Genomic DNA, 15764 nt, shown 5'->3' with positions numbered 1-15764 from the left:
CCTACAATTACGCAGCTAGATGGAAAGATGTTTGAATTACCGTGTGTCACATTTCCAGAGTGCAGGGCGGCTCGGACAGATTCCACGGCACGCCGCCCTGGTGGGGAAACGGGTTTTTTCCAAATCAGTATTTAGAGAAAGAAGGAGGAGGGGAACACACAAGTTTAGGATGGCGAAGAGGAGGATGGATGGATGGATTTCTTCATTCCTATCAGATATGTAAATGGTCAATTAAACCCTGTTAATGTAAAATGGGTGCAGCCTGCATGCCATACAGCTGTATTGATTAGAAAAGAAGTGCATCTGTTCCCGTGTAGACTGAAAACTAAAAGGGGCTCGGCACAATAATCACATTTTCGTGCAGCAGGGAAAGTGTCTTCATGTGTTTCAGGCGGCAAAAAAAACATGGATGGATGGATGGATGGTTTCTGCATGCTGGGTGCTGTTTTGTCCTGCTGGCCTGATTACCTAATTACCTGATCACCTGATCCCCTTGATTGCTGACCTGCTGCACCTGAGAGGAAGAGCATAAAGCCCGGCTGCCTCAGCACTCTCTCACACCGGACGGTTGGCCTCCTGGCAGCCGCCTTGCTTTCGTTATGTTTGTTTGAGCACCTTTTTTTGATGAAACCTTCTAATTCAACTTCACTCTGAAGCTCATATTTCTTTCTCACAATTGAATGTCGCTGCTTCAAATCAGCACTTCATTGCGTTTGCAAGGTGGTGTTAGCGGTTAGCTCGAAGTGCTACTGTGTGAAGTACAGCCTCTGTAGACCAGTGGACGGTCTCAAATCAGCACTCTAAGCTTAAGTGTTTCCATATTTCCATGTTAAATATTTTTGCACACATTTTTGACCTGTTGTAATTGCCCCCAAAATGGTCTTGTAGTATTTAATAATAATAAATGATTTGAGTCTCATAGACGACACTATTTTAATTCAACTATGATGTAGTGAACAGACTGCAGCTCCCATGTTGCCAACATGAAGCTGGAAAAAATGATCTGAGATCAGATCCAAACGCAGCCGCTCAACTAAAAAACAAACAAACCTCTGGTGATCTTGACGAGACGAGTCGAGGTGAAACGGGACCACAAACAGTCAACAGAGGAAATGTTTTGGTCCAACAATCGCCAGAACAGCTATCTGTAATCACTGCAGCCAAAAACACCTCAGTGTGAGACTGAATACTGCACGAGTCGAGCAAACCAGAGATATTAAAAGATAATAAAAAGGGGGGTTTGGTTCTCTTCTTCTTCATCTTCTTCTTCTTCTTCAGCCTTATTATCTCCGTTGGTTCAGTGAAGGAGAAATACAACCCCAGTCTGAGAGATAATACATCACCGACCAAAAGCTCACTTTAAAGCCAAACTAACAAGCCCCGCAGACAGACAGGTACCGACCTGTCTGTCTGTGAAATCACAATAACACCGTCCTCATCGATTCATCGTTATCGAGAACGCTGGAGAGAAAATCCTCTGGTTTTCAACCTCGCTGTTCAGGAGAGAAAGGAGAAGAACTTTCTTTTTCTTTTTAACGTTGGTGCTCTGCTTCTCTTTGGCTCGCACAGCAATTAAAAAAATAAAATAGAATGATGAATTCCTCATAATTAACCACCACGGACCCCCCCCCCACCTAAAAGAAGCATTTTAGGTTGTTTTTTTTCCATTCTGTGCAAGCAGAGTGTGAATGTCCTCTCTAACCCAAGCTGTCTAAAGAAAGTGAACAAACACTTTACAGCTTAAACTAAATGAAGATATTTATCTGATGCAAACATCCATCTCTTCTTGTCCAAAGTTTCCTCCCATAATCCTCGGTTCCAAGGTGAGAAGGACAAGACAAGGGAGTTTTATATCCCTGTATTGATTAAATAAAGGGCAGAACATTTTTTTTTTAGAACCATTACACACTGATGTGATATAGGGTGTTTTTTTTAATCAGCTGGTCCTAATTGATGAATGCAGGATTGTGATTCTCGTGGTCGCTGTGTCGGTGAAACAAAGAGTCTCTGGTGACTCTGCATTGATTCTGGCTCTGCAGAGAAATTACATTCATCATCGTCCCCGGCTTTAAAAAAAAACAAAAAAAAACAGCTAAAGTTTCAGAGTCTGGGATACGCTGAGGAAAGTCTGGGGGGGGGGGCATGACGTCTACATATGCTAACGACTTAGAGATGTGAGTAATCCGTTTTCTCCCCACCGGCGTGAAAGGATTACGAGGTGCCACGACTAGAAACAGGGAGGTAGTTTGACATTTTAAATCGTGCCTGGAAAGTAAGAGGATGCAGATTTACTGTTTGGAGCGGCTTCGACTCCCAACAAACCCAGGTTAAGTCTCCTAATCGCTGAGCTCCTTTAACCGGAACCTCAGCAACTCCTATCTCACCTCACTTGGACTTTCTCAAACTTCCGTGGCCCACAAACTCTCACACATGACAACTTGACACATCTGTAATTGCTGAAATCCCCCCAAAAAAGTGTCTCTCCAAGAAAGTTTCAATATCTCGATTAATTGCTGGAATAATTGCTCCGTGGGTCGGCTATGTCAGCTGATCAGTCAACCTGATCGTCTGATAATAATCTCAGAGATTTATGGAAAGACAACGTCGGATAGAAGCTTTTAAAGTATGAATCGGTCAATAGATAACAGATTGAAGTGGCAAAAAGGGGGGGAGAGAGGGATGAGCAGATGGGCAGATTGCTGAGCAGAGGTGATGAGGAGAGAGATAATAATTGACAGCGGAGATAATTAGATGTGGAGCAGACGAGGAGGAGGAGGAGACAATCCTCACCATCCGTCTGCTGATAACCTCAGTTTGAGTTTTTAGGAAGATCGAGTCTCTGCAGGGTTTTTTTTACGTTTAGCTGAAGTTTGAATGTTAAAGCTTTGCTGCAGATTTTGATATTACTGGTTGAAATGGTTGGTGCTCTCTTATTAGCTGCACGTTGTATTTTGTTTTACAGAAAAGAAGAAAATCAAAAATGAACCCGATGCCCAGGATGTGATTTTCCTTGTCGACTATAAGCTTTTTTTCTCCTCCTCATTCCCTCCTCTGTGATTTTTCTGTTTGGCTGGTATATATTTTATTTGTAAAACAAGAAGAATGGCTCGCAGAGATGTAGAAAAGACCAGGAAATAGCCAAATGCATGGAGATCAAAGACACAAAGACAGACTGCTACATCTTACATATACATAGTTGACTTTTATATTATATTGTATTGTCTATTTTTAGTATTATAAGTATCTTTATCTGTTTTATCCCTTTCAACGTGGGACAGTGAGAAACGTCCTTCCGATTCTTTTATATGTGGTTCATGTGAAGAAATTGACAATAAAGTTGAGTTAAAGAGGAAGCGGTGGACGTCGACAGACCGAAAGACAGAAATAATGGCGGGGAAAAATGGCGGCCACAGAGTTCAGACGGAGACACGGGGGCTTTACTGTAAATAGAAATGTAAAATAAAAAAAACGGTAGAAATAGAATAAACAGAAGCTCCACTGAGGGACTAATATCTCATTTCTGCAGATGACTCCGCGTCTTCATCGCGGCTCAGCCCGTTTCCATGGAGATGAGAACTGACAGCGACACGTGTGGGCAGAGCAACAATAACACTAGATGTCACATTCGTTTTAGGACCTCCACATCCACCGGCTCAGGCTCAAAAATGCGGTTCACTTCTGGTGTCTCTGTGACTGGATCGGGGGCATCGCCTCCAATTCCAATCAAAGCCGCCGCCGCCGCCGGCTCCCTCGCAGTTATGCTTACTCAGCTGAGCTGCTAAATTTAATGCACTTCACTAACAGGTAACGTCAGCGCAGGCAGTCAAATATAATTTGTATAATAATGTCGGCCACCACAGATCTGCATAACATGGAGGGAATCTACGATATTTACAGGAATAAAGAGGGAGAAATAAAAACAACAATGGATTCAAGTTTGTATCTTATCTGTAGCCTGTTAAATAATGAACAGAAATCATAACATTCATATCCCCTTCATGATGAATTGTTATAATAACTCTCCTTGTTTTACCACCAACAACATTTAATGGCATCTCCATCAGCCTCAGTTGTACTTCATGCTAATTAGCAAATGTTAGCATGCTAACATGCTAAACTAAGACGGCAGACATGAAACACAATATACCGAAACCCTTATGTTAGCATTGTCACTGTGAGCGTGCTAGCCTGCTGACGTTAGCATTAGCTAGTGTAGCTAGCATGACCGTAGATGTGTTTCTTCTGCTTATCTGCGTCTTATACTTATTGAGCACTTTGGTGAAATGTGGTTGTTGTTTTTTTTATGTACTATACGAATAAAGTTTGACTTGATTTGTTTTAAAACTACATTTAAAATCAGTTGACTCTACACTCGCCAGGAAGTATATTTAAAAAAACGCTACGGAAGCCCGGATGTGCTAATTTGGAGACGGGATGTCATCAAACTTCAGTTTATGTAAAGACGTTTACATAGAAACGAGTTTTACGATATAAAATGATTCCTGATGTGAAAAATGATGTTTTTAAATCTACAAACCTCATATTTGTCATTCATGGCACGATGCCTCACTATAGAGTCATGTTTGTCTTGTAGCCACCTAGTGGCCATCAGGGAAACTGCAGCCGAGGACACTTTTAACTCAACATGCCGTTTCCGTTCCAGGATGAGATGTGGGAAGTCTGATTGCCTTGTCAGATGATTAGAAGCCCAGCGTGCGGCCGCTCACTCTCTGATGGCAGTGATGAACAAACTGTCAGACGGCTGCCAGCCGCGTAAAAAAAACAACCCTTTTTGTTTATTGGACTGTCTGGCTGAAAGCTGTGCTGGCTGGACGTTTATGTAAAAACGTCTGATCCGGCCGTCTAAATGACAAGCTGAGGCGACAGTGAGGGGCGTCGTCCCATCGCCACTAATTGGGCCACATGATAAAAGATGAAATCCTCGTGTCGACTGGGCAAAGGCAGGAAAACGATCTGACAGGAGGACGCCACGGATCAAAACGGAGGAACAAAAACACAGACCGGCGACTGGTGAGAGCATAAACCGTACCGAAGCTTCACTGATGCCACATTACAATCATCATATTATCGGGAAGTATAACCCAAGAAAGAGGTTCACAGCATAGAATTTGTGCTTAATTTGATTTAATAATTATTAAATTACAATTTACTGGGATATTGAATTTGAACCAGGGCCTGCATATTTTACCTGTCCTGTCTTGTAGAAGGCCAAGGGTCAAAAATGAATTGTAATTATTTAAATTTGTATTTTTGCTGGCATGATGCAAATATAAATATTTTGAGAGAGAGAGAGAGAGAGCTCATATTTGCCCTTAGAGCCCCTGTACTGTATTAGTTTATTTATTAGAAGACATGGGAAATGTGGGGCTGAACCATTATTGATTACTTAGTTACATTTTTTGATTAAACGATAATGTTCAGTGTATAAAATGTCACAAAATAATTTTCTTTCCCGAGAGCCTGCGGTGATGTCATTACGTTGCTTTTTCAGCCTAAAACCAGATAATGTTTGACACTTTTTCTTGATAAATATGACGCATTATTGATTATCAAACCTATCATTTCAGCACCAAAGCAATGGGATAACTTCCCACTTGAGAAGGCGACTCCGGACAGGAACTCATGTCATGCAGGTTTATTCTTGTCACTTCAGCTTTCCTGTACGTGTTGTTGCCATGGCCACAGTGTGATTTTCTCACTTGCAGCCTAATGATTTCATCAAGTAATGTGGAAAATCTCTATATATTTTGTAACCTTTCCGAAGGTAAACGGACACTGGTGTTGTCATGGTGATGTTGATGGCACGTAGTTATCCCTTCCTAATTAAATATCTGTTTAAGTCTTCGGGATGAAATGAAAACATGAACCTCTCTCGCCTCCGGAGAGCTTATATCCTCTTATATTGCAAAACTACGTGGTTATGAAAATGCTGGTTATATCAAAGTGCATCTGACACGTCGGGGGCCGAGGTGTTGTTATCCGGGCTTAAGAGGATGCTTGTGACTCTTACATGTAACTTGATTATCTGAGCTATGAGGTGAATCAAACGCCTCGGATCCGGGGATGTTGACAATAAAGACCTTTATACTCTATTTGCAGCAAATTCGATTTTTCACATCCTTTCTCAGCGTGCAGATCGCAGCCGACCGTCCTTCCCATTTACTCACTTATTTCCTCCCCACTGCTGCCTTAATATCCTCATCAGCCTCTAAACAAATAACAGCATTAATGGCTTCGGCAGGATGCTGCGGCTGATGTCTTGCCAGCTCCGAGTTTCTGACGACGTGGAGCAGCGAGATGCATTCTGAAGCCCTCGGGGGGGAAAAGCAACCTGCTCTGCATTGTTTTTTAGAAAATATTCTTATTTATAACACAGTTATGCTAAAAACACAGTAGAATTGAGGCAACAATCGGAGATAAAACAGTAAGGAATCCAGGTGCAAAGACATGATCATGAAGGTCTCATTGAGTAACTAATATCTGTGTGGCTTTCGTTAATAACACAGATGGATGACTTTCATGTCCCGATCATTAGAAGGATCCAGATCCTGGACCGGTCTCGTCTCAAAGCCCTTCAAACGGTTTGAGATGATGTTCCCTGCAGCGCCCCCTTCATGGTTCCCATGGTTCCCATAATTGTATTCAGCATTCAATAAAAGAATGAGATTGTTTGATCAAAATCTAATACTGACATGGCGACTCCAAGCAACATTGGTATTCAGAAAAAGATCGGAGGATGGTTTTGTTAAAAGACAAACATCGGCATCAATTTGAGCACGAATGTGGGTTTTTGTGGTATAAAAGGAGTCATAAAACGTTGAAATTAATTAGCATGTTCTCTCCTGATGAAGTCAGTGCTCAATATAATTTTGAAGTGTTTACGTGTCGTTCCAGAAAAAATCCTAAATGAGACTGCTGAACGTCGTCATGGCGACCAGTTCACCTTCACATCCTCTTGTTTCCACTGTAGTTCGTCTCTAGTCTAACGTTAACCTCATCATCATCATCATCATCATCATCATCAAACCTTTATTTAAACTTTGAAGACATTGAGGTTTCCCTCATTTTCAATGATGACGAGTTTATAATACAAAGGATAAGCATTAACAATACTAATAAAAACAAAGATGAGTAGATATAAAGATAAATATATATATATATATATAAAAAAACAACCAACTGCTTAAAAACAGGAGCAGAGGGGGAGTACCTCTAACTTTAGTGTTCTTACTTCTGCCGATTTGCGTTCACGCTTCAAACATCACATAAGTGGTGTTCATTGATAAAGATTATGTTTATTAAAGGGAACCAGTGTGATGCTAACTTGCTTTCTATATAAAGAAACTTCCGGGTGGCCAGTCTCGTCGATGTGATTTGTATTTATGGGAGAACTCTTTCGACTTAATGTGATCCGGATACTTAAACTTTAGTCTGAATGCGTTCTGAGGGGATGGATTTGGAGAAAATGAGAAAGGTGGTGAAAAGAGGAAATCAGGAGGAAAGGAAGGGATAAAGTGATTGCATGAAGTTCTCCTGATTAAATTGAAATATTCCAAACAAAGAAGAGGGTCGTGTGCTGCGGGAAGACGCCGCTGACGTGCAAACAAAGTGTTTAAAATTGAGCTGCTATCTATTATTCATCTAAGTCAAGTGATGCAGGCCCTCATCTGACACCCCTCGTGTGTGTGTGTGTGTGTGTGTGTGTGTGTGTGTGTGTGTGTGTGTGTGTGTGTGTGTGTGTGTGCGTGTGTGTGTGTGTGTGTGTGTGTGTGTGTGTGTGTGTGTGTGTGTGTGTGTGTGTGACCTTGTGAGTCAGAATGTGAATACGTTTTTTTTTTTTTTTGCACTTTCTGTCCAAACAGTTCAAAGTCGTCTCTTTTGTCTCCGGCAGACGAAATCAACTCCGCAGCCTCACTTGAGACGCTCGTCTCCATGAGACCATATTAGGCCTCAATATGAACTATCACACGGAGGGAAATCTGAATAAAATGAACTCATGAATAACAAGTTCATGCTTTTTTTCCCCTCCACTTTTGTGTTCCCTGGTGTTTTAAGCATGATAGCTGAGGAAAGTGTGGAAATAAAGTGGGAATGAGAATTAGATGCCGCAACGACTGTCTGATTGGTTTGATATTCCGCTTTAATCACGGAGAATGCCGAATTCATTATTTATACATTTTCATTCTTTCCTTTGTAGTTATGGCCTGAGAAATATTGAACGTTGGGAGCTGCGTAATTAACGGATTGCCATGCTGTGCTCTGGATCCACATGTGAGTGGAAGAGAGAGAAAAAAGAAATCAAAGACGAAGATCAACAGATGTCTCAAAATGATAGCGTGATGAGGTTTTTGCCTCCGAATGTCACCGCCTCGTAAACAGAGTGGGAGATTAAAAAAAAGAAAAGAGCCGACAGATGTTTGAAAACATCACAGCATCTCCGTCGGCCCCCCAAGACATTAAAACGTTGGCTGTGTGCTATTTAAGTGGATCTCCTTAGAGGAAGACGTTTCTGTCAATGTGACTTTATTTTATTATTTTTTTTACCTCCGGCTGCCTCTCTGGATGGAGCTGGGCTAGCTGGTCCCCCTGTTTCAAGTCTTTATGCTAAGCTAAGCTAACCATCTCTTGGCTTCATATCTAGTGGTTAAATATAAGAGTTTAAGAGATTTTTCATGCAAGCTCATTCCAAAAATGTTAAACTTCTTTAAGTGTTGGATATTGTTCGGGAAAGATTCTGGTTCCTTTTAATAAAAAGGATAATTTCCGGTCTGCGGTGGGACATGACCTCTTGTCTTCCACTGAGGCTATCTAGGCTGGTTAGGGTGAGGCAACACATCACCTGTCAATTTAAAATGACATCACTTTCAGGTGGATACCTCGGCCCCTCGTGATTGGTTCGCAAAAATCGAATTACCCCTCAAAAATTGATTAGAGAGGAAACAGGCCTCTGCAGAATCAATCTGTGTCCGACCTGCCCTGACATCATGCACACGGATAACCTGACGTTTTCAGAGCCAGACCCAGGGCATGATGGGAAACGCCCGGCTCAGGTTCAGGAAGTGATGCAGCTCCACGGAGGTGGTTTCTCTCAGCAGGAGCTTGTTAAAGCAGACGAACAGCGGAGGGAAACCTGTAGATGTAACGATCCGACGTTTGCAGCAGTGAGCATAAAAATCTAACTCCAACTGTCTGTTTGGCATCAGAAACGATTTGAACAGTGTGGTCATCTCCATTCTGCCTTTTATTCTTCTTGATTTATTGATTTTATGTGACAACTTCAAGTTGTGGTAAATAGGTTTGTATTTTTTATGTCGTGAAAAATACTCCAACGTAATGCTCATGACCACATTGTGGTAAATAGATTTGGATTGTTATCTCATGAAACAGCTTTGTCTTTCTTTCGTCCATTTGAAATATATTCTGTTGTCTCAATGAAGGCAGCCTCTCTAGTGTTTGTCTAAAGAAATGTCTAAAAGTGATGATTCTATTCCAGCTGTCTCAGTTAAATCGAGTGACATTTCCAAAGGAATAGTCTATTTAGTATGAAATGCTTGTACTTACAATAGCATGTCCCCGGACGGTCTGGCTGATATTGTTGCATTTGTGTTGTCAATTGTCATATTTTGAGAGTAATCATGAATATTATATGATAAAATAATTATTTAATGAATAATCTATGATGAATTTATGTTTTAAATGAGGTTGAGGCAAGTTGTTGAGAAATACAATAAATAAATATAAATATCTATCTATCTATCTATCTATCTATCTATCTATCTATCTATCTATCTATCTATCTATCTATCTATCTATCTATCTATCTATCTATCTATCTATCCATCCATCCATCCATCCATCCATCCATCCATCCATCCATCCATCCATCCATCCATCCATCTTGTCTATGAAAGACATTTTTGGCCCATTATTCCACACAAATGATATTTTGAAGAAACTTCTGGAATTATTGCCACAAATGACTCAAATCAACCGACACAGAACTGAAGGCTGACTAGTTTAAGTTTCAAAATGTAACAAATCAATTCAAGTTTCTGGATTTGAGCTCACTGAGATGAAGTGCATCCTTAAACCTCCCCCCAAAAAGTAAATTTGCACACAAACTGAGTTTGTAAATGTTTAAAACTCGACATCATACCGGTGATGTAAACAAACGTGATCTTTAGCCAAATGCAGTAATTCCATTCGTTGCCCTGCATCGGCAACATCTGGTGGATTTCATGGCCAAATGTATTTTCTTTGCCAGTTTTTAAAACTCCATCACATCTGCCACGAGGGAAGCGACTTGGCAATAAAGACGCCACAACAAACTTTCAAACAGGAAGCAGGTTTTCCTCTGAGGTCAGGTGAAAGAGGTCACGTGAAGACGGATGAAATTAATTTATACAAACGACGTGTCACATCAGACGTTGATTGATGGAAGACGCCGCCGCCCCGCATGCAGACAGACAGCGATCGCTGGTTCGACTAATTGTTCTCATCAATGCACATCTAATTTACCCCTAATTTAGTTTGAGAACATATTGTTGTGTCGTTCCAGGTATTTATTTTCCTCCCCGGAGGGGGGAATAATGAGAGGCACCTTCAAATAAACGTTTAATGAAGGACGTGTGTGAGCTGAATATTCCTTATAGAGCAAAGTAACAGCTGCTCTGCACAACGTTGGGTTCCACGAACGGAAATTACATGTCAGGGTTAAAAAGTAGGGGTGGTCGGATCGATCCAAATATCGATAGTATCGATACCAAGGTGAATATTGGTATTGGATCGATACTAGCGTGATGAGATCCATATTTCTGGTGTAGTTTCTCTTCTATAAGTTTAGCAAATCATTCAAGGGATAATTCCAGCCAGGTTCAGTAGTAGTTTGCACTCTATTTGCACTATTTACTTTATTGTTATATTGATATTATTACATGGTTTTTGTAGTAAGATATTGTTACATTCTGAAAAGACAAAATGTTTTATATTTTAATTTACATTTCCTAGTTCTCCAGTTTTGCAGTGTTCATGTTTGCAACTTGGGTTGATAAATATTATTTTCTTATTTGGCTAACATCTTTGCCCTGTGTTTTATTATTATTATTATTATTATAATCATAATCAATTCATTAAAGGCAAAAGTACAAAATCATTCAATGATCAGGAATTTTCAAGTAAAAAGTATCAGTATCGGCAATACTAGCCGGTCATAAAAAAGTTATAAAAAGTTGCATCCAATTAAAATAAAAAAAAAAAAAAATCATAGTATAGTATTGATTAGAAATTCCTTAAAAACAGTATGCAACACCCAACAATATTTGAGTTCTTTAAGGACACACACACACACAGAAACACACACAGAAACACACACACACACACACACACACACACAGCTCTTGGACAGCAGGAGCCGTGAAAATGTTCCAGAACCTCGATGCGGATCCAACGGAGACCTTAAGGCCCTCCGCCCGGTCTTCAAACGGCTGACATATTGAATTACTCCGCGCTGCTCTGTTTCAGTTAGCAGATTTAAAGCTCTCCATTAAAACAGCGACCTTGGGAATTAATTATTCCTTCAACGGGGATCAAACACACATCACTCGGACTCGGCCTTCGATCATCCTGATGGGTTCAAATGGTTCGGAGCTTGTTTCACTCTTTCAATCGGACGCAGGCTTTGAAAGTTAACTAGCGCTCGTTTGAGGATCAAACTCGCAACGTCCGAACTCTCCGAGCAGAAAAAAACCGAATCGGTCGGTCAGGCAGGAGTAAAAAAACACGTCATAGAAGAAAACATCGTCCGGTCCGGGGTTTTCACATTTTGATCAGTTTACTTTCAAATACGTTGAAAGGTTGAGTGCAATTAATACATAATACAGGCTTTCCATATGAATCAGAATCAGAAAGGAGTAGCCAAGTACATTTTCACATACAAAAAAAAAAAAAACCGAATCCATCCCAACGCGTGCCAACGCCTCATTAAGGTCCTTAGGGTGATGATGTTGATGGTTATTGTTGGTTTTATTGATATGACGCCATGTTGTCATCTTATGGGTGTTTATTGATCGGGGCGGTTGGGCTAAGATGCTAGAGGTAGCTTTCACTTGTTGTCATAGCAATGGCAAACATCCGGTGTTAGTGGAACTTGTTTATATCAGCTATATATACTTATTTATAAAGTTGCAAATTTGCGACTTTCTTTCACAGAATATTGCCCGCCTCTCTCGGCTCTGTTGTTTCTTTTTTTTTCTACAGTGGTCCTAAAATCTGACGGCGTATTAGGGCCACTGCAGGAAAAAAAACAAAACAAAAAAAACAATGTGATTGTGTGTTTGTGTGATTGTGTGTTTATGTGTTTGTGTGATCGTGTGTTTGTGTGATTGTGTGATTGTGTGTTTGTGTGTTTGTCTGATTGTGTATTTGTGTGTTTGTGTGATTGTGTGTTTGAAGCTTTAGACCTGAATCCTGACTGACAGCAGCACACAGTCAAGGTGGTTTTTAGCTTTTGGTTTTGATGTAAAACCGTGTGTAATCACACGATTCACCAGAATACTCCTTTTATTTCTTTTCTTTTTTTTGCTGTCCCACTGCTCGTTTTTGTGGAAAGGCTTGTCCTATTTTAAAACAAAGTCTTCATTCACCAGCATGAAAACACTTTTTGATGACACAATACTTACCGCCACCAGTCTGATTCCATCCAACACAGAGAAAAATGAGATTGGAAGCAGAACAGATAAAATTCCAACAATCCCCTTTTCAGTGAGCAGACATGTTTTCCTTTGTGTGGCTGACTCGTCTAATCCGTCACTCCGGAGGATGAAGGTGCCGTCACACCTGTCGCGTTTGGAGCCGCTGAATGGGAATCCGAGCCATCTGGACCAAACGGGTCCAGGACGCGTGGCGTCACGCTGTGATTCACGACATCACAATCACACTTTATGTTCATTTGAGGGAGAGAAATGAGAAAAATGGGAGATCAAGAATCCAATTTTCGACTTTGCATGAGCAGAATGTCAGACTGAGATTGTGGTTTTTCATGAAATGAAAGACATTTTATTAAAATGTTACCAGTCGGGGACTTCCTGTAGATTTAAAAAATAATAATGTTTGTTTCTGATGATGATAATAATAATAATATTAATAATCATCATCATAATTCGTCTTCTTCTTCTTCATTATTATTATTATTATTATTATTATTATTATTATTATTATTATTATTATTATTATTATTTATTATTATTATTATTATTATTATTATTATTAATAATAAACATTACGGTAAAAAATTACCAAAACTATCTTTATTATGATTTAAATGATAACAAATATTTCAAATTACTTCTTCTAGTCTATTGTCAGAGAGAAATAATTCAGTGTTTATTCTGTGGAGATGGTCAATGGGCTTCTTGTTATTAATATTATTACTATCATCAGTGGGGATTCCATTCATGGCTCTATACGCTATCAGCAGTGAAGTACTTTGTTATTGGTTCTGAAAAAACCTGTATTATGTCCTATGACAATGTTTTTTTTTTAATGAGATCATCCACCAAACATGAATAAGGTGCTTTAATAAATCAACACACACAAAATGATATGTAGGCTATTTGAACAACACGTTTATGATTTATTTCATCGCAGCATACAGTTATAATGTGTACGTTTACTGCAGCACTACTATAAATTAACAAGAACATTAGTAGATTAAAATGAACACAGCAGACTTTTTTATCGCCTTTAATGGCAGACATATGGGACGTGAGGTCTGCCGATTCGGACTTCGGTCACGATCTTTAAAAAATGGGGAGGAAGGAAGCCTAGCTCATCATGGTGAAGGTATGGTGAGGGTTCGGCAACCAGAAAGAAGAATTATAAAGTATTTTAAAACAGCAATGCAAGTACTACTATGTCATGTTTGTCATCACAAAGCAAATAACATATCAGGGAAATATCATAAATTACTTATTATTCTGTTGGACTAAATGTGTAACCGATTCAAACAAGTTGCAGGATGTTTGCCGTTGCTATGACAACAAGTGAAAGATGACAATTTGGCCTCATATAAATAAAAGCAACAATAAGCATCAACATCATCACCCTAAGGACCTAAACAAGGCTCCGTCACACGTCGGGATTATTAATTAGAAAAATAAAATTCATGGGAAGTAAGCTAGCATAGATGCTAGTTGTTAGCATCGTAATAAACTCCCAAATTTGCTACTTTAAGAATTTGCAAATTTGCGACTTTTATTGCCCACTCTAAATGTAACTCTATTAAAAGCTAAAGTCTGAGCAGTTTGACCCAAATATCATCAATTTGTTTCTGTGTGTAAGTGAGATGGAAAACATATTAATAAGCAACCAGCAACGATCAAATGTTTTAACTCAATCTGCATCCTGGCCAACCACGTCTCTTTAAAAATAAAACATGACCTTCCCAAACAACTAACCTGCATTGCTGTTAGTGCAATGTGAAGCAGGTCTTTATTGATTTTTGACGCTAAAGCAATCACGTTGCTAAGCGCTACGAAGCGAAGCTCCTTTAATGGGATGAGTGATGAAGTGTGCGTGTATTTCACAGATGTAATGGAGAGAACATGTGTACATACCGGGGGGGTCAGCAGATCAGATGGCAGAGACGCCATTTTCTGGCTGATGGACGCATTAAAAACAGCAAAGTGCGGCCGACTCTCAGCTCCTCTCGTTGCTATTTACTTCATATTTATTTCAAGGGGCATTTTCTGTCAAAAATGTGATTCTGACCAGGTGAGATATTGGTGTTGTTTCTCTATCTCATGCAAAAATCTGCAGCTCCTCTTTCTGTCTTCTTTGACCTTATTTTTAACTTGTTTTGTTTTTCAACCTGATCTCCGGACGATCCAACACACCTTGTGAATATTTCAGCTTTCTTCGGCTTTGTTCTTAATGTTTCATCAGTGTGTCGAGAAACAACAATTCTACACCACAGTCACATAGTTCTAGTGTTACTGACTACAGAGTGCCTTTGCACCGAAGTTTAAAAAACTTCTCTGATCTGTTTTCTGAGTCAATGTTTGTGCAATAACAACAATTCCTTGCTTCGTGTCATTTATACAAGTTAGTTGAATCGTCGCACAGTAGCTAAAAGGTGTGTCACTCTCCAATGCCGAGGAGACTGATCAATATTTGAAGAGTAAGGAAAAATATCTATCAATTTTGTCTGTAGAAGCTGGACCCCATTAGCTGAAATGTCATTTTTTGTGTGTGTCCTTGGGATCAGGACAAGAAAAATAACACTCAGACTTTTATATCAAACATTTTCATCTTTTGTATCTTTTTGGAGGTTTGATCAAATGCAAGCGAGATCGCGTCCCACAGACTTCATGTTTATCTGACACAGAAGAGATTATATGTTGGCAGTTTGCAAGCAGCAATTTAGAAGTTTGAAACCAGGTCACAACAACAAACTTCAAAATGTTTGTAACTGCGTTCCAGAACAACACTGTTGCCCATAAAGTTGTAATATTTTGTTTTCAGACACAATCGTCTGTTTATTCCTATTTCAATGCATCAGTAATCGCGTTTGACCAGCTGAAATGACTACATTATGTTACCCAGCTGAAAATGAATTCATGCATCACATTTGTTTGGCACTATGAAAGACAAGACATTTGCTTATTATTACAACTTCATGGGCGACCCTTTAAATAATCATATGACAAATGTCAATGCCTTCCAAAACTGGTACAAATACAGTCGGA

Source organism: Eutrigla gurnardus (assembly GCF_963514095.1).
Source record: "Eutrigla gurnardus genome assembly, chromosome: 15".
Taxonomy (NCBI): Eukaryota; Metazoa; Chordata; class Actinopteri; order Perciformes; family Triglidae; genus Eutrigla; species Eutrigla gurnardus.
Note: the sequence above shows the minus strand (reverse complement) of the source record.